Source organism: Crinia signifera, chromosome 11 (assembly GCF_055691185.1).
Source record: "Crinia signifera chromosome 11, ASM5569118v1, whole genome shotgun sequence".
NCBI lineage: Eukaryota > Metazoa > Chordata > Amphibia > Anura > Myobatrachidae > Crinia > Crinia signifera.
In genome coordinates this window covers 126,124,402-126,144,700 of record NC_139227.1, presented here as the reverse complement: position 1 = coordinate 126,144,700, position 20,299 = coordinate 126,124,402, and the positions used below count along the sequence as shown (strand labels likewise).

Here is a 20,299-nt window from a genome sequence, read left to right as displayed (position 1 = left end):
CTGAAAAATAAAAGTTTAATACACACATAACACACACATACTGATACTTACCTACCTTGAGCCCGTAGGTCGATCCCTGGATCCTGGGTCCGGGCTCCGGGGCTCCAGGGCAGAAGAGTCCGGTTCCGGGGCCTTGGTCCTGGTTCCGGGGCTGGTCCTGGGGTTCCGGGGCTGGTCCGGGGTCCAGGATCCGATGAAGTCCACAGGGGTACCTGAGGAAGGAAATCCTACTCACCTGGTCCCCGGCGACGACATCGGCATCCTCTCCGGCAGACACGCTGCTCCTGGCTGCTGTGGTACCCGCTCTCGGACTGAAGAGGCGCAGAGATGTTCATCTTCCGCGCCTCTTCTCAGAATGATTCCATTGGCCGGCTAGCGGCCAATCAGGAGCCGAGAAAGTCGGCTCCTGATTGGCCGCTAGGCGGCCAATAGAATCATCCGGAGGAAAGGCGCGGAAGATGAAAATCTCTGCGTTTTTTTTTTTTAATTTGCGCTTTCCTGCAAACGTGCGATTTTCAGACATGAAAATCGCACATTTTCAGGACTAAAGACATCGCACCACCTCGCACCTATTCGCACTATTTGGCCCGTTTTTCGCATCTCATTAAATATGCGAAAAACTGCCCAATCTTGTTATTTGAAAAAGGGCGAAGTGGTGCGATAAAAAAAACGCGCATTTATCTCATCCCATAGAATGTCACCCAATCTCTTTTCAAAATGTCTCCATATATTAAACCAGACACGCCCATAGGGTGGAACATGACACACCCCCTCAATGGGGCGCTGTGCAAAATTCTATTACTATAATCTCCCTGAAACTAGCTTTCAAAAGTAGGCACGTATGAGTTCATTCAACTTCCAGATGCACAGGAGACCTTTTTTTTTTTTTCAATAGAGTAATTTTATTATTTTTAAAGAAAGGCATTTACATTTCAAAAAGGAATAATAAACAAAGACATCAAGAATAGTTATCTTATGGATAATTCAATGTTATCATAACAATGAACAATATTAATGTAAAAAAAGTAAAAAAAAAATATATATATATAAATACACCCAACACAAAAAAAAAAAAAAATAATAATAATAAATTAAATACATAAATACATATAATATATACTGTCCCATCCAACCCTGTTCCTTAAAATGAGAAATATCATCAAGAAAGAATATTTTCCTAGTGAAGTCAAATTTATGGCTGCAAATTTAAATAGCACAGGAGACCTTTAGCACAGCATTGCTTAGCATCTGTGTTAGGGAAGCTGTACAGAGTGCTAGGCAGACATGCCCTACCTTAATGCATTATTAAGATGTCAGAATGTTACATTATCTCTATCAAGAAGTTGGGAGACATTTTAGGACCGCCCAAGCTATGTAAGACAACCCACCCATCGTGTTTGGATCCTCTCTTATACCCCTTTTCACCAGAGCCTCGACCCGGGTTATTGCCGCTCCAGACTTGGCCAGGGCTTGGTGTAAATGGGCTGAAAAATATAACGCAAGACCTGTTCCCCGGCAATCTGACACAGGAAATGCTCAGGGTCGGACACAGGGCATACAGATGAATCGCTGGTACAGGGTATCCACAAAGGCCTGTGTCACCTGGTAGATGCTCCTGCAGACCGTGCCAATCCCAACTCCAAATAAACAGGAGAATGTGCGGTACTCTCCAGGGGTAGCATACCACCAAAGGGCAATGGCTAATCTCTGGATTGGGGCAATGGGCTGCCGGTAGTGGGTGGTCTGCATCATCAGGACTGGTCCATGTAGGTCCAATATGTAATAGAAGATAGCACGTGACATCCTGAAGTGGGCCATCCACTGCTCCTCCTAAAAATAATCCACTGTCTACATGAAAGCATCTAAGTGGCACCGGTCTCTGACCCAGATCCTGCCATTCCGCATCCTCCGGTACAAATAATGGCATTGAGAATTAGACCTCTCAGCCAAGAATTGTACCCTCCTCCTTTTTTGTATCCTGGGCATCCCATGAGGAAAAACTATGGCGTTGATGTATGAAGCAGTGAAAAGAGCATAGAAGTTGTCCACCGGAGAAACTGCCCATAGCAACCAATCAGCTTTGAGGTAGTATTTATCAAGTTCATTCTATAGGTTCAAGCTGCTTGGCTGTTATGGACAACTTCACCAGTGGGCCACTATGCTCTTTTCACTGCTGGATACCAAAGTGCTCAATACCAAGATATCACACTGATGCAATGGAGATGGTGGGTCGCCTTCAGTAAAGAACTTCCATTCTTTCTTCCCTGCTCCTTATAGAAGATATATGGAAGAACTTACCTGATATATATCTGATAAGTGACTGCTCATGACATGTACAATCATACCATAAGGTTATGTCCTCACCTTTAGCCAAATCTTGAGTCCTCAGTTGAGAACTGGACAAAGATATATCGGAAACCCTACTGCATTCATTGTTACACCACATAGAAATAGCTTAGTCCCTTAATGATCCCATCCAGTTGTTCTATCAACAGAACAATCCAAACATCTGTATCATTTTTGTGCTAGTGGTTCCTAGAGTGACCCTCATCCCCTGGGCACCGAACAGGCCAAGATGCTAAAATCCGTAGTCATGTTCTGTTGTAGTTCATGCTCTTCGTGTTTGGCAAGGTCCAGAGGATCACTGAGTGCAATCATGATGTTTTGCAGATATTTAAAGCATTTAACTGAAGGTCACAGGGATGGAAACCATTAATCTTTATAGAAAGTAAATAGAATTTATGAGCCAACTCCCTCCTTCACCACCAGAAGAATGTTATTAGGACGCCCATGGAGACCACAGCCAGGTGCCTCAAGTTTACCCTCAATTAAATTGAGTGCCAAGGGAATGACTGGAAGATTCAACATGTGTAAATGCCAAATTTAGAGATTCCTAGAAATGCATCTTGAATATCATTCAATCAACTCTGATTAGTATGGAGAGATGCAGTCATCGTCCGGAGGTCTACAACACATGTGGTGGAAAGATGACTTTTATGAGTGACATACTGTATTTCTATGATACCGTTGCCTGAGCAGGACAAATCCTATACCAAAATAAATCTCCTGGGCCGTAGATTTTTAGTTGCGATCGGTTGCTTCATTTCGGAGTTATGTGGCCAAACGTCTGCCTTTCATTTACAAGGCATCACCATTGTGCTCTGGAAAATGTGCCCTCTGGAAAAGGTGACAGTTGATAAGCTCTGCCTGTGTACCTGCAGGGTGACCTGGAACATGTGACCTGTTGGGTGGTCTAGAAACTGAGACAGTTATTTGCAGCCATCAACTAAGCAGAGATTCTACAGGGTATTGACTCCTTATGGGGTGAAAATGGGTAAAAGGTTCCACCCAGCAAACCTCTGCTCAGCTGAAACTTGGCACATCAGCTATTTTACATTAAGGAGGTTATTCTGGTTAACTCACAAGGCTGTGCATTTCACAGCCTTGCGAGTCCACCAGATGCTGCCTGCATGCCCCCTCCCCCCCCCCCCAGACACGCCCGCGTCATAGACCATCAAATTATTTTGGAAGTGTTCCCAGATCTGAGACACCCCCGCCCCCATCTCATTTGAGAATTACCATGAGAACGCCAATGAAATGCTGGGTGTTCCCGTGGGTGAATCCCCGGCCCCATGCCCCATTCCCTCGGCCACACTCGCCGTTCCCACTCGCACACTTTGGTCTTCCCTAGTGCATAATCCTAACTCTCCACCCCCAAACCTAACCTCCAGTCTCCACTAGTGCATAACCTAACCATCCACCCTACAACCCTACCCCCCAGTCTCCCTGTCAGGGCTCAGGTCTCTGGTGTTTCCGGCTGTGGCAGCAGTGGTGGATGCTGGGAACTGGAACATGGGAGGATTCATATAAGGACAGTTCATAAGAGGTTCACTGTCAATGCGAGCACAGCTAGTTGGGGGGAGTTGACGAGACTCTGGTCAGAGGCACGGAGTCTATCACCACCATCTGTTTCCACCAGGGACCCCCGCAAGAAGGTTTGGACTCCGCTGCGTTCAGTGGTGAGGTTGCAGCCCTCTGACCTGAGTTGCCCCCAACTAACTGGCCAGTCACGGGAGATGAGCAGTGACTAGTGGCAGTGAGCTTGGAACGTTGGACTGCGCTGGCCTGGAGGCCAGAGAGATGACAGTGGCTTGGGAGCCGATGAGTAGTCAACGGCCTGGGAGCCGACACGGAGGGTTGAAGTCCTGGGAGCCGGGACAGCACTGTAGACGGCCTGGGAGCAGGAAGGAGTGTTGATGACCTGGGAGTCGACACGGCACTGTACACGGCCTGGGAGCTGGAGGGAAGTCGACAGCCTGGGAGCCAAAGGGGTATTGACGACCTGGGAGGTGACAGGAGCTTGTTGATGACCTGGGAGTTGACACGGGAGTTGAAGGCCTTGGAGCAGACACTGTTGTAGACGACCTGGAAGTCAACAGGAGCTTGATGACGACCTGGGAGTGGACACAGGAGATACAGGAACTGCAGAGTAGACACCTGTGAGGACTTGGGAGTCGCAGATGGTATGGCCCTTTAAGGGCAGCAGCAAACTCTGCTGAGGGATGCTGTAGTGCTCTATCCTCTTCCCGTGGGAGCTGGAGATTGTAGACAGCAAGGAAGGTAACCTGGTAGGTGAGGAGATTGACTATCAGCAGCAGATTGCACAGGGTAACCACAGGGTAACCACAGGGACTCTGAACAGGATCCTGGAGCCTTGGAACGCTGAGGACACAGGAATCAGACAAGTAGTTCAACACAGGGAAAATGGGCCAGAGGCCTCAGCTATATCCTCCCTGCTGGCCTGTGATTGGCTGCAAGCCGCAGCAGCAATTAAGTCCAGGAAGTACCTGTGCACACCTTTGGTCACATGGGTTAGTGCCCAGGTCAGAGGGAAATCATTGAACAACAGAGTCATGTGATTGCAGGTGTCATGGTGGCACCTGGGACCAGCATGGGATGCTGGCAAGAGTTCAGGGTAATGCCATTTAGATCCTGCCATGGAGAGTACCCAGGGACGGCACAGGACAGGAGCCTGCACCGCAAGACACACCAGTAAGTGGGTAAGGAATGTGGCCATGTGCACAGATGCGAACGCGCACCGCGATTTCTGACAGGACCCCCCCACTTTAAGGGTGGGTACAGAACACCCCTTAGGCTTGCTGGGGTTCTCCTGGTTGAACTGAGCAATCAGATGAGGAGCATATACAACACCATTATTGACCTAGCTTCTGTCCTCAGGACCATATCCTTTCCAGTCAATGAGATACTAGATGCGACCATACCTCTTACGTGCTTCCAGAACTTTGTTGACCTCGAATTCCACCCCACGATGGGAAGCACAGGCGAGGATGTCTGGAATCAGTTCAGTATGAGAGGGTGCAGTAAGGAAATATGGAAGGAGTTGGGTATCTTCAGATAGTGAGGTAATTTGATTTTGTAAGCAACAGGGTTAATTTTCTGAATGACTGAATATAAAGGCCAATAAATCTTGGGGCAAACTTCACGGAGGGAATGCGCAATCTCAAGTTGCAGGTGGACAGCCAGACTTTGTCACCTGGTTTGAACTCGGGTACCGTTCTCCTCTTACGATCTGCAAAGAATTTGTACCTCTTGGATGATTTCTTGAGAGAAAGATGGACTTTCTTCCAGATCTGAGAGAAATGCATATAAGCAGACTTGGCAGCAGGGACTTCCATTGGAGGTAACTCTTCAAAGACTGGAGTATAAGGATGTTGTCCATACACTGTGAAGAATGGAGTGTGACCTGTGGAAGTGTGATACCTGTAGTTGTGAGCAACTTCTGCCCAGGGCAGAAGAGCGACCCAGTCATCTTGGAAAGATGAGAAGTTCTCGAGGTTCGCAAGCAACACAGTCATCTTGGAAAGACGAGAAGTTCTCGAGGTCTTGCTTAACCCTCTCCATTTGTCCATTTGACTGTGGGTGGTATGCTGATGAGAATTTGAGCTCTATCTTGATCACCTTACACAGTGCTCTCCAGAATCTGGCGACGAATTGAATGCCTCGGTCGGACACTATCTCCTTGGGAAGGTCATGTAGCCTAATGATGTGCTGGACGAACAATTGTGCCAATTGTGGTGCTGAAGGTAGACCTCTCAATGGGATGAAATGTGCCATCTTTGAAAATCGATCCACCGCCAACCATATCATATTGAACTCATGGGACTTGGGTAGTTCTGAGATGAAGTCCACTGATATATGGTTCCATGGACAATTAGAAATCAAGAGTGGCATTAACATGCCAGCAAGAGCCTGACGAAAGGTTTTATGTTGTGCACATATAGGACAGGAAGCAACAAAGTCTTTAACGTATTTCCGAAGCTGTGGCCACCAATAGGACCGATGGATGATCTCCCAGGTTTTTTGGATACCCGGATGCCCAAAGGATTGGGATGAGTGAGCCCAGGAGAGTAGCTTGGGATGTAGCTCAGGAGGCACGGAGACTTCGGGGTGGCACAGGTGCATATGTATATACATACATATACATATGTGCCTACAGGAACATGGCCACCGACAGTGGAGGAACAGATAAGGCGGCCGCGGACGCGGCCCGCAGCACTCCTGTTTTAGACACACTGCCCCTGCGTGCTATCTCCTCACGCGGGCCACATGACGAGGTCTGGCGGGACGGATTTGGCCCACGGGCCTTGTGTTTGACACCCGTGCTCTACAGTGATAGTAGAAGATAAACGTATAAATTACTCTATACACTGCTTATGAAATGCTTATCAAGTGTCTTTGCTATAAATGATGTACATAGTGATTAACAATAGTGATACCATTAATTGATATCCAGGACACCGGAGCTGACTGAGAAAAAAACTGCCTGTGCACTACTGGTCAGCAACAGTGTCTTCATTGTAAACACTGTACTTAGTGATTAAACAACAGTGCTGCGATTTATTGATTCCTCACACACCTGAGTATGTAGTGAGAAGCTGTCACTATTTCCACAGGGACAGTAGTACCTAATTGTATAGCCAGACAAATCATATCTGGCTTTGGTTTTTCTTGTATATATATATATTCAATGTTTTATGTGTGTCTTTTTTCGTGTGTGTGAGTCCAATTGAGACCTTCTTTTAGATTTTTGAGTTATTAAAAGTTAAATTTTAGTAAAACAACCAGGGGCACTAGCCCACAACACCCTTACTTCTACGCATATAGGTGGAGTCTTTCCCTAGATGCACAAACCCCAGTATACCAATCTCTAAATTAATTCAATTAATCATTCAAAAGAGTGCCCCAACAAAAAGAGAGTCCTTTTTCTCTTTCTCTGTTCTAACTAATCTCACTCTCATGGGAGCACCTCCACACATGTTACTTGCCTAATAAAATACAATATTTTATTTATATTGTCATTATCTGTGGACCAACATACTTGTATCTAATTATTATCAGATCTTCTACGCTTGTGCACTTGTTTTTTCCCATTTTCCCCTCTCCCCTCTCCCCTACAAATATAAATGTCACATTCCCCAGACGACTGAGCTGGTGCACAGGTGTAGTCATTACTAACTGTCACATTCACCAGACCACTGAGCTGGTGCACTAGTCATTTCCCAGACCACCTTGCTGGTGCACAGCTGTAGTCATTACTAACTATCACATTTCTCAGACTACATAGCTGTGCACAGGTGTAGTCATTACTAATTAGTGATTACTATCTGTCTAATTTTCAAACTTGCTGCATTCATTCCTACTATAGATCCACAGGTTTCCTGAAAAACATGAACTGTTGGTAGATCTTGACAACATGTTTTGCCGCCCCTGGTCTAGTGTGTACTAGGGATGTGCACCGGCCACTTTTCGGGTTTTGGGTTTTGGGTTCTGATTACCTTGAGGTTTTGGGTTCTAATGGGTTTTGGCAAAACACCTCCTAAGTGTTTTGTGTTTGGATTTTTGGGGTTTTGGGTTCTAATTATTTTGTAAAAAAAAAAATAAACACTGCTAAAATCTTTTTTTTTTTTTTTTTTTTTTGCTCCTGCGCTATATTAACCTCAATAACATTAATTTCCACTCATTTCCAGTCTATTCTGAACACCTCACACCTCACAATATTGTTTTTAGGGCAAAAGGTAGCTGGATAACTATGCTAAGCCACACAAGTGTGCTGCACAAACACGTGGCTCATGTAAGAGTGGCACTGCAGCGGTAGATACGGCAGTACTAGGCACCAGACAGGTAGATAAGACAGTACTAGGCACAAGACAGGTAGCTACGTCAGCAATACTAGTATGTGCACCAGCAGAATTTATAATAATTAATTCTATTATTAGGTACTGCTTGGCAGTGGCACTCAGTGGCGCACGTCAGTGCACCAGCAGCATGGAATTATTTTTTACAGTCCCACACAGCACAAGTATTATTTTTTAATTAAATTAGATATAGCAGCCTAGTATGTAGTTGTACTACTAGGTAGGTACACTTAGGCAGTAGCACTGCCAGTGGCAACAGTGGACTGAGTAAATAATACTGGCAACCTCTATACACAGTATTCAGTGCAGGCAGCACCAGTGGACTATATATAATTCAATTAATTAAGTATTAATAATATAGCAGCCTAGTAGGTAGAGAAAATAAACTACTAGGTAGGTAGGCAGGCAGGCAGTAGCACTGCCAGTGGTCACCACAAAAGGTAGTTATATAACACACCACCAGTAGCTTTATGCAGTGCACCAGCAGAATTTATAATAATTAATTTTATTATTAGGTACTGCTTGGCAGTGGCACTCAGTGGCACACGTCAGTGCACCAGCAGCATGGAATTATTTTGTACAGTCCCACACAGCACACGTATTATTTTTTAATTAAATGATATAGCAGCCTATTATGTACTAGGTAGGTACACTAGGTAGGCAGTAGCAGGGCCGTATTTTCGTATGGGCTTAATGGGCACTTGCCCAGGGGCCCCAGGTGTATAAGGGCCCTATGCTGATAGCTGAGGATCCCCTTTTTCCAGGGATACCAGAATTTTGAAAATCGGCACTGGGGAACTGGAGATCTCCAACGTCAAAGCAGCAGTCCACATCCGACCTGTTAATTGCAATTCCCAGTCATATTTCTCAGGTTCTCTCTAGAGTTTTTCTGAGAGTATATTCCAAAGGCTGAGACTCTCCCCTTTCTGTTGACACTAGTAGCTTGTCTCTATCATGCCCAGAATTAGAGATATCAGCCTTAGAGAAGCCGGTCCCTGCTCCAGCTCCAAACGTCTGGTGTACAGTTTTATATTTTTGTCAATGGATTGCTCTGGCTCCTGATCTCTGATCCCCAAGTCTCCAGCACCTCCTGAAAGTTGGGACTCTTATAGGTTTTTATACTATTGAAGGCTAAGAAATCTATTTCCAGATAATGGCGATATCTGCAGTCAAACAAGCTGCCCTTCCACCGGAAAATGACGAATATTAAGCCCACTCCATTATCCAATTCTCCCCTGCGTTACTGCTCCAGGTCCTACATGTTGAATGGAAGATAGAGCACCCATGGGACATCAAAGCTGCTGCTGATAGCACCCCCCACCCCTAGGAGGGGAGAACGGGTAAGGGCCCCAGTGCATTGCTTTGCCCAGGGGCCCACACTGCTGTTAAGATGGCCCTGGGCAGTAGCACTGCCAGTGGCAACAGTGGACTGAGTAACTAAATAATACTAGCAGATTCAGTGCAGGCAGCACCAGTGGACTATATAATATATAATTTAATTAATTATTCATATAATATATATTACAGCACAGCACCAGAGGTAGGCCCCAGCACAGAGGAGACAGTAGTACTACAGGTACACAGTTAGACTGTCCTCCTTGCTAGGGAGAGCCCACCCTAAGCAGAGAGGAGAACAGAGTACACAGCAGCACTGAGGGAGACAGCCCCAGAGAATAAAATAATTACAGCACAGCACCAGAGGTAGACCGCACAGAGGAGACAGTAGTACTGCAAGTACACAGTTAAACTACACAGCAGCACTAAGAGACAGCCCCAGCGAATAAAAAATATTGTGTTCAAGGTCAAGCTCAAGTTTAAGCCCCAGCAGCAGCACCAACACACCCTCTCCCAACCCACTACTAGACTGGAGTGAAGATGGCGGGCGCAGCAGCCGCTATTTAAAGCCTCGCAAAATCCGGCACCGGGAGATGACGTTCTGACCACGCGGACGGACCCGAGTCAGGCGGGAATCTCCGAGCGCTGCTCGGAACCGGGCTCAGAATGATGACGTTCGTGGGGGCTCGGATCTCTGGAATCCGAGTCTGCACATCTAGTGTGCAGGGCTGGCAACAGAAATCTTGGGGCCCTGTACAATGATATTTCTGGGGCCCACCTAATCCCAAACCCACACAAGCCTCTTCTGCATGTACGTGGTACACTAATTAGTATAATATGACAATAATGACATCATCACTCACTGCAGAGCTGAGCTCCCGGTCTTCACCGAAACTTTTGCAGCTCCCTTTCGCTGTCCGTCCTGTTGGCTGCCGCTGAGCACGGAACAGACAACCCAGGGTGCCGCACATGCGCAGAAAGTGTGTAGGAGCCAGAGAGGCGCCAGTGGCCAGCGGTTATGGCCGGGCAGCAGATAGTAGACAGCGGGCCGGTGCATACAGATAGCACACAGGGTGAGACTCAGCCACGGCGGATGGCACACAGTAGACAGCCTGACAGCTGGGCCGCAGGGGTCACTGACTCACAGCTGGTAAGGTACACCCACATTTACTTGTTAAATAAAATAGAAAATTCACATACATTAGTAGCAAGGGAGCATGCTCCCACTACGCACAAGTGAAGTGGGGAGCCAGCGAAATTCAGTCAGATTTCTGACTTACTTTGAGCTCAGAGAGGCTGTCCCGGAGTACAGGACACAAGATCTGTCCTGCACGTTCCCCTCCTCGGACCACAGCACACACACAGTTACAGGGACTCCTACACCAAAGCCAGCATTCCAAGGCAGCATCTCTCCTCCTGCGAGCTGCAGAGGTATGATTGATTCTTTTTGCCGACGCTCACGTCCAGTGGCGTAACTATAGGCCCGCAGCCCCCGCGGTGGCGGGGAGGCGCTGAAGCGGTGGGGGCTGCGGGACTATTGTTACTCACCGTCTTCTGCCATTTTCCGAGTGTCCCTTTTTTGATTAGCAGCGCTGCAGCAGTAGCCGGAGGGCTGTGCGATGCCTGCTGAGGGCTTGCCCTATGCTGCCTGTCTACAGGGAGTGTGTACAGCGCGGGGATCGGGCTCTGACTTCTGCCAGGGAGTGTGAGGAGCCCGCAGCACTGTGAGTACACGCTCCCCTTATTACTTCTTCTTTAGAAGCCGGCAGGGGGCGGGGGTTGGGGGCTCCCCTCTGCATTTTCGGCAGGGGGGCGCAGAATAACTAGTTACGCCACTGCTCACGTCCCAGGTCCCAGTACTACTTTGCATCCCAGAGCGGCTCTGAGATTGGTGTGCAGCAGGATCGGAAATAGATATCTGTTCTGCGGCAGCCGGCAAGGGGGCTCTTTCAGGCAGGCCCTATACAGGCCAGGACACGGAAGCTCTGGGGCCCTTTAGATGCCCAGGGCCCGTCACACTTGTCCCCCTAAACCCCCCTGTCGCCGGGCCTGCTAGTGTGTACCCAGCATTACTCTCTCTGCACCTGCTACATCCACCCCACCTGCAGTGCAGCATGGTTTAGTCCATTTGAGAAAGATCTTGCATTTGATTCCGAATCAGGCCCATAATGCATACACCAGGCATGTCAAAACTGTGGCCCTCCAGCTGTTGTGAAACTACAGATCCCTGCATGCATTGCCAGAGTTTTAGCATTCCTTAATAGCACATCTGTGGCAAGGCATGCTGGGACTTGTAGTTTCACAACAGCTGCAGGGCCATAGTTTGGACATGCCTGGCATACACACTAGGCAATATGCATAAAAATACTGTTAATGATATGGATATCATGCATAGCATTAAAAATAATGCAGTGCACATGCTCCCAATTGTCATTTTATTCAGACTGGTTCTAAAAATGTCAGTTGGGGGCTGTTCAGTTGGTACTTTGGGGGAAATTTACTAATATGAAAAACCTAGTTTTTCGTATTAGTATTTTCCCTACGACTGCATACGACTGTTTCAGTCGTATGCAAAGTCGTGTTCCGGAGGGGGATTTACAAAGCAGTCATATACGACTGCTTTGTAACCCTCCGATGTCGTAGGAATTCGTATTAGCAGCCGTATATACGGCTGCTAATACGAATTATTTGTAGGCAGTCTGCACGGATCAGTCAGATCCGTGCAGGCTGCAAGGTGTAAAAAAAAAATTAAATAAATAAATAAAAAACCGGCGTGGGGTCCCCCCCACAGCCGAAACCAGCACCAGGCTGACAGAGCCTGGAGCCAGTAATTAAAAATCAGGGAACCCGACAAATAGGGGTTCCCTGATTTTTAACAACCAGCCCCAGGCTCCTGCTCTGGCAAAACCAGCCAGCAGGGTAATGCCACAGCCGGGGGGAGACTTTTTATGCAAGTCCCCCCGGCCAAAGCATTAACCCTACCGACCAGTCAGCCTGGCCAGGGGCCCTGGGGGAGTGGGGACCCCCCCAATGAAGGGGTCCCCCCCCTCCAGGACTTGCCTGACCAGGCTGAAGCCTGGTGCTGTCCTCGATGCCCCTGGGCGGTGGGCATCGAGCTGATAGCGGTGTAAAAAATAGAACAAACGATTGTTTTTTACTGTGGCACTACAAGTGCCAGCAAGCCTCCCCAGCAAGCTGGGACTTGGAGAACCACAAGTCCCAGCCTGCTGGGCATTAAAGGCTGGGTCTTGTAGTGCCACAGTAAAAAAATAGTTAAATAAAACACACTGACACCCATTTTAAATAAAAGTTTAATACACACATTACACACATACTGATACTTACCTATCTTGATCCCGTTGGTAGGTCGCTGGCTCCGGTGTCGGCGGCTCCGTGTCGGCTGCTCCGTGTCGGCGGCTCCGGGGAAGGCGTCCTGTCCGAGGATAATCCATGTTGGACCTGTGGAAGGAAATCCTACTCACCCAGGTCCTGCATGGATGGTCTTCTTTCTTCATCTGTCGACATCCAGGTCTTCTGACAGCTGCTGGCGACTTCCAGCAGCTGTCGGCATCTTCCGCGACGCTCCCCGGCTTTCAGAGCCGGAGAGAACCTTCCTCTTCGGTGTCTGGGCTCAGAATGAATTCTGGCCAATCAGGAGCCGCCTAGCCGCCTAGCGGCCAATCAGGAAAGGTCTTTCCTGATTGGCCGCTAGGCGGCTCCTGATTGGCCAGAATTCATTCTGAGCCCAGACACCGAAGAGGAAGGTTCTCTCCGGCTCTGAAAGCCGGGGAGCGTCGCGGAAGATGCCGACAGCTGCTGGAAGTCGCCAGCAGCTGTCAGAAGACCTGGCGACTTCCAGCAGCTGTCGGCATCTTCCGCGACGCTCCCCGGCTTTCAGAGCCGGAGAGAACCTTCCTCTTCGGTGTCTGGGCTCAGAATGAATTCTGGCCAATCAGGAGCCGCCTAGCCGCCTAGCGGCCAATCAGGAAAGGTCTTTCCTGATTGGCCGCTAGGCGGCTCCTGATTGGCCAGAATTCATTCTGAGCCCAGACACCGAAGAGGAAGGTTCTCTCCGGCTCTGAAAGCCGGGGAGCGTCGCGGAAGATGCCGACAGCTGCTGGAAGTCGCCAGCAGCTGTCAGAAGACCTGGATGTCGACAGATGAAGAAAGAAGACCATCCATGCAGGACCTGGGTGAGTAGGATTTCCTGCCACAGGTCCAACATGGATTATCCTCGGACAGGACGCCGTCCCCGGAGCCGCCGACACGGAGCCGCCGACACGGAGCCGCCGACATGGAGCCACCGACACCTGAGCCAGCGACCTACCAACGGGATCAAGATAGGTAAGTATCAGTATGTGTGTAATGTGTGTATTAAACTTTTATTTAAAATGGGTGTCAGTGTGTTTTATTTAACTATTTTTTTTACTGTGGCACTACAAGACCCAGCGGGCCCTTTAATGCCCAGCAGGCTGGGACTTGTGGTTCTCCAAGTCCCAGCTTGCTGGCACTTGTAGTGCCACAGTAAAAAACAATCGTTTGTTCTATTTTTTACACCACTATCAGCTCGATGCCCACCGCCCAGGGGCATCGAGGACAGCACCAGGCTTCAGCCTGGTCAGGTAAGTCCTGGAGGGGGGGACCCCTTTATTGGGGGGGTCCCCACTCCCCCAGGGCCCCTGGCCAGGCTGACTGGTCGGTAGGGTTAATGCTTTGGCCGGGGGGACTTGTATAAAAAGTCTCCCCCCGGCTGTGGCATTACCCTGCTGGCTGGTTTTGCCCGGGGCTGGTTCTTAAAATACGGGGGACCCCTAGTCATTTTGTCCCCCGTATTTTGGGAACCAGCCCCAGAGCAGGAGCCTGGGGCTGGTTGTTAAAAATCAGGGAACCCCTATTTGTCGGGTTCCCTGATTTTTAATTACCGGCTCCAGGCTCTGTCAGCCTGGTGCTGGTTTCGGCTGTGGGGGGGACCCCACGCCGTTTTTTTTATTTATTTAATTTTTCTATTTTTTTACACTGAAGCCTGCACGGATCTGACTGATCCGTGCAGGCTAAACGCAAATAGAACAGGAAAATGGTGTTCTATTTTCCTGTCGTATTTGCGTGGGTGTTTTACACCACTTAGCAGCCGTATTATCAGTACGGCTGCTTAGTAAATCAGAAACCACCATTCTTTTGAATGGTGATTTCTGTCGTATCCTATCGATGGTGTAGACATTCGTATTTGTAAATACAAATACGAACGTTCCATCTATAGGACTACGAATTGTTGTATTTTTGGGATTGTAAATCCCGAAAATACAAATTCGTAAAAAAAAGGTGTATTTCTCCCTACGAATACACCTTTTTTCTACGAATCCATTTTGGTAAATGTCCCCCTTTATCTCCATCCACTTTATCTCTCTCCAAGGCCTATTACATACTGTAGACCTCTGTGTGTGCAGAAATGACATCACATCAGATAACCTTGTGGTCTACGTACTAGACAGGGCCACATAACGACTGACACCTACATAATAGCCTGTTTCTCCTGTGACCTTCCACTAGCTGCCTTATCTCGGGACTGGAACTGGGGATAGAATGTAAGTTCTTTGTGCCAGTGAGTCAGTGACAGTTGTTTGGTGCTCTTATTTACTGAATACGTTTCTGTATTATGACACAATATATTGACAGACTCAGATGTTTCGTAATGTTTCAGGGAACATTAGGACATTTTGTAACATCTATGGCTGCTAAAACGTTAATAAAACTACATTTTATACACAACATATAAGAAATATATTAGAAAGAATACATAACACACAGTGGCGGAATGTGTGAGTTGTTGTCCCAGGAGCAAAACATATAACTTGGGCCCCCCACCTCCACTCCAACCCTAGTTCACAATATGCCACACACCAGTGGGTGACAGGGAGAGACAGAGGGTGACAGTGGAGAGCAGGGGTGTAAGCAAGGCAAGGAGAGGCAGAGGTTGACAGCTTAAGGCAGTGGGAGGCAGAGGTTGACAGCAGAAGGCAGGAGAGCGGTGATGGGGGCACTACGTGACAGGGAGAGGCAGAGGGTGACAGCATATTGGGTACTCTTTACCTAGAAGGGCGCCCACGATTTTGATCGTGGGCATCGTTAGTAAAAAATCGCAGGCATCGCATGCACAAAAAAATTGCATGCGATGCGACCGACGCGATGCCCGCGATTTCCCATAGGGAACAATGTTAAATGTCCCAATTGACCCGATTTTCCTGTGAAGGTATCCGCGTCCCCTTGCGGGGCTCGCTGCGCTCGCCACGCTTCGGGCTCGGTGGCTCGCTGCGCTCGCCACACTTTCTATTCTCAACTCCACGCCGACGTGGATAGTGGGGGTATGAAAAGGTCGTAAGACGCGTACCGCCGCCCCTCGCGGGCTCGCTGCGCTCGCCACGCTTCGGGTTGACGTTGATCGTGGGGTGGCGTCAACAATTGTGGGGGCCATTTCACACTTCAGGCTGCCTATTTGGCCTCTGTGGCCCATTTAACATTGTTTCCTATGGAAAAATCGGGTCAATTGAGACATTGAACAGGAAAATCGGGTCAATTGGGACATTTAACATTGTTCCCTATGGGAAATTGCGGGCATCGCGTCGGTCGCATCGCACCCGATTTTTTAGTGCATTCAATGCCCGCGATGGCCGCGATGGGCGCCCTTCTAGGTAAAGAGTACAGCATATTGCATTGAGGGGTTGACATATAGAGAAAGACAGTGCCAACAAAAGGGGAGGCAGGCCCCTTAGGCATTGTCTGCTGGCACAGAAGAGGTAAGGGGCAGGCCCCTTAGGCATTGGGGTCCAGCCTGCTCTCTGCACCCGGCCATTCATCTAATATTGCCCAAAATGGGCTATGGGGGCCCAGAGGATAACTGGTATGGGCAGAAGTGGGCCCCTTAGTCCTCAGGGGCCCCAGTGCAATGCACCTGCTGCACCACTGGTAGTTATGCCTCTGCATACACAGCTCTTGTTATCATATATCTTGGGTGGTAGGAGGGGACGGGGCATCCTGTACCTCCAGGGTTCGGACTGTGAGAAATGGCAACGTGTGACGAATAGCGGTCCCAGGGAGTGCTTTACAAATGTCGGGGGAGGGGGGCAGGAAGGAGTGTAAGGGATGGAACCCGCATCCTACATTGTTTGCGATATGCGGGTCTCCCCTCCTCGGCAAGCACCATCTTTCCCATTATATATGGGCAGATGGCGCATGTGCACTAGGCAGCAAATACTCTGGCACAGTGTCTTTAAATGTATGGATGCCATCTTCCCACAGATATCCCTGGAAAAATGCTGCCGACCTTACGTATCGGTATACTCATGGGGGGGAACAGTCATCCAACCTCCTCCCTGTCCCTTCCAGCAGCCTGGGCCCAGGTAATTAGTATCTGCCCCCTCTCAGCACCACTAGCCATAGTCCCATCTATCCAATAACCAGCAGCGGCTGCAGCTTCATACGTGAAGTGGGGAAGGTTGGGGGGATCGCTAAGCACATATATAACATACATGTACAGATGGAGTATGGCTCATCTGGCAGGGGATGGCGCTGGCATATGGATGGCGAGAAGGGGACGCGCGCGCACAAGAGGCGCGCGCGTCCCCTTCCGACGGCACTTCCATCCGTTCCCCCGGGTCCCCGTCGGCTTGCCGGCGGTAACCCGGGGTCCCCGCCGCCTGCCTGCACCCCCCCCCCCTTACCCCCCCTAACCCTGTCCGTCTCCCTGAGGCGGAGATGGACAGGGTTTCCGTCGCGCTGGCGACGGAGACTGAGACGCGCGTGCGCGTGAGACGCACGCGCGTCTCAGTATGTTGGATGGCGAGGCTGCTGGCGGATCGCCAGCGGGGACGTTCTGGCGATCCGCCAGCAAGGCTGAGCCGTACTCCATCTGTACATGTATAACATACATGTATGTATGTATGTTATGTTATGTATGTAATATTTGTGCTGGATCGATCCCCCCGATGATTACCAGCGCTGAGTGCATTGGGTGCCCAGAAACCAGCATAAGTCGTTGCAACTTGTTAAGTCCGCCCCCAGACTCCAATTGGCTAGTTTCACAGGAGTCCAGGGAAGACTTAACATTATGTAATGACTTACACTGGTTTACAGGGCGCCCAATGCACAGGGGCTGTAATCGCAACTGCCAATTAATAATCTGGCCCTGTTAAAGTCCATACATTAATGTATTAGCTAGTATTCATTGTTTAAAAATAATCTGCAGTCTGCACCTTTATTTGAAAGCCATAGGAGTATGAAGTATTTTGTATACACAGCAATACTGATTCTGCCCCTAGGTGGCAGCAGAGTAGCAGCTTCAGGTGCAGCAGCAGTTACATACTGTTCTGTAACCAGCATTAATAACACAGCACTGATCCAGCACCACATAAGCACTGGCATTATGCCGACACAACACTGAGGCTAGCTCAGGGGGGCTGTCTGGATAGGAGAGTAGAACAGACAATACTGAAAGATAAATAGGTTTGTAGAGGTTTTCTATTTATAGGAGCTGAAGGCATGATTGGACCATGTGTCACTTGCAATCTGGATGAAATTAACTCGATTCTAGATCTATTTTAGTTCCAGAAGCCGGATGTTTTTCTTATATTTGTTCATCTCAGTTTAATTATTAATAGGCTTTAAGGCAGGCGAGCTGTGTCCTTCTCCATGTGTATAACTACAAATACCAGCATGCCATTGACTCCAGTATATTCCAGCGCTTGTGGCTGGAGACAGGTGAGCTAAACCTGGTTTATATATTGGTCAATGTTGACCTTTTCTATGTCGACTGTCAATGTTGACCAACTGTACGTCAACATTTTGTCAACGTTGAACTTTTGCATATCGACTTGTTTGGTGTTGACTTAGTGTGGGAAATTTACTAAGATGTTGCTATGGGCAACCAATCAAAACCTATTTATTTATTTATTTATTTAGCACCTTCTAGAAGATAATAGTATCTGATTGGTAGTAACATCCCATGTGACATAGAACTCCCATTTTAGTAAATTCCCCCCATTAACTGTTGACCTACATACACACTGTAGACCCACACTGCATCAACTGTATCCCATCTATTCTGCGTCTTCTGTAGTCGTTTCTGAGAAAAGCAGTTTACATCTTCCCCACTAGAGGGCGCTCTATAGCAATAAAAACACAATCTGATGGAGACTGCAGGGTAATAAATACATTAAGGCACCAAATATGCAATTGCTTTTGGTTAGTTCACATTTGTATAAAAAAGAATTTCTAACACATTTAGATCTCGGTAGCTCTGTTCTAGCTTGCGTTAGAATAATGACAGTTCCTCTCTGACTCACATCCCATCTACATCATTGTGTCAGTGCACTATTTCATTCATTGAATGGGTGTTTTGCGTTCTGTGCAAAAACTTGCGTGCAACTGTTTAGTTCTATTGGGGGGGAGGTGTGCGAAGCCTTGGAGATAGATAACGTACCAGGGGATCGGCTCCTAACTGACATGTCACAGGCTGGGTTTGAAAAATGACAGGAAGGAGCTGATTGGCTGGTACTTTTTCGCTCTGCATTTTATCACTCTCTAAAGTCTTGGTACAAAAAAAATCCCTTTTTATTATGTATATTTTTATTTTATAGCTTAATTAAATGCCCGATACTCAATTACTTTATTCTTTTAAAAACTCCAAGAACAGGTGAAAATGAATCTACAGTATGCATAGAAATATAATTTAATTATATTTAATATGTAGCTATATTAATGCTTCACCAGTAGTTAAATAGATAGATCTATCTATCTATCTATCTATCTATCCATCTATCTATCCATCTATCTATCCATCTATCTATCCTTATTATTGTATTACAACTTAAAATAATTACGCCCTCTGATTGTATAGCTATGAAAGCTGTCATTATATAATGAAGAAACCCCAAGCCCTCACCTTACGTGACCCAGTATCTCCCTGGGGTCAGCCACTTGCTTATATACAGTAGTTCGGCATTATATAGAAGACAGATGCCAGCAGAGGTTCGGTGAACTGTTTGTTTTATTATAGTACAATGTATCCCATCTGACTATATAATACAGTATAACATGTTACATATATATATAACGCTCAGTGGAATGGAAAATAGAAATACAGAAATCACATTCGACAACCAATATCTTCTTAAAATAGGAGATACAATATAATGCCCTTTTATAATAACTCAGGTAAAAAAATAACTTCTGCTTTGGACAGTACAAACATAAACAGTAGCAATTAAATATAGTTATATATTACAAACACAAATACAAATAATATTAATAATAATAATAGAAAAATGTGAATTGCACTTAAGGTTTGAAGTTCAAGTATTAGTTACAGCTCACGTGGAACCAACCATAGTCTTTAGTATTGTCCATTTAGGATATTCTGGATTTAAGTCTCCTTGTAACAAGTCCATTGGCAGTGAGCGGACAGGGTGAGGGGTGGGGGGAGAAAGTTTTAGGGAATTAACTCCTTGTTTCCAGAGAGGCCACTAACATCATCTGCTTCCCTGACACCCAGAAGCCAGAGACGTTGAGACTAGTTTGTCCCATGCTGAGGTCAGATGATTCAGCTTCTGAAGTCAAGAATGAGGCTCCAGGTGAAACGTCCAAAGTTACCTTTGTACTGCAAAACATCCGTATATATCCATCCTTGTGGACCTACTGTAAGTGCCTCACAACTGGTCCACGAGGGAGCACCACAAGTTTCATCACATCACCATCAT

The 20,299-nt window shown here is 47.5% G+C and overlaps 1 protein-coding gene across 1 annotated transcript in view; it reads right to left on the bottom strand.

Moving 5' to 3' along the window:
- Positions 1-19,578: 19,578 nt before the first annotated feature.
- Positions 19,579-20,299, bottom strand: part of ADM (adrenomedullin) — a 2,291-nt gene continuing 1,570 nt past the window's right edge. Inside the window, exon 4 of the mRNA XM_083165710.1 lies at positions 19,579-20,299. This exon is cut by the window's right edge and continues 665 nt beyond it. The gene's annotated coding sequence lies outside the window, so the exon portion shown is untranslated.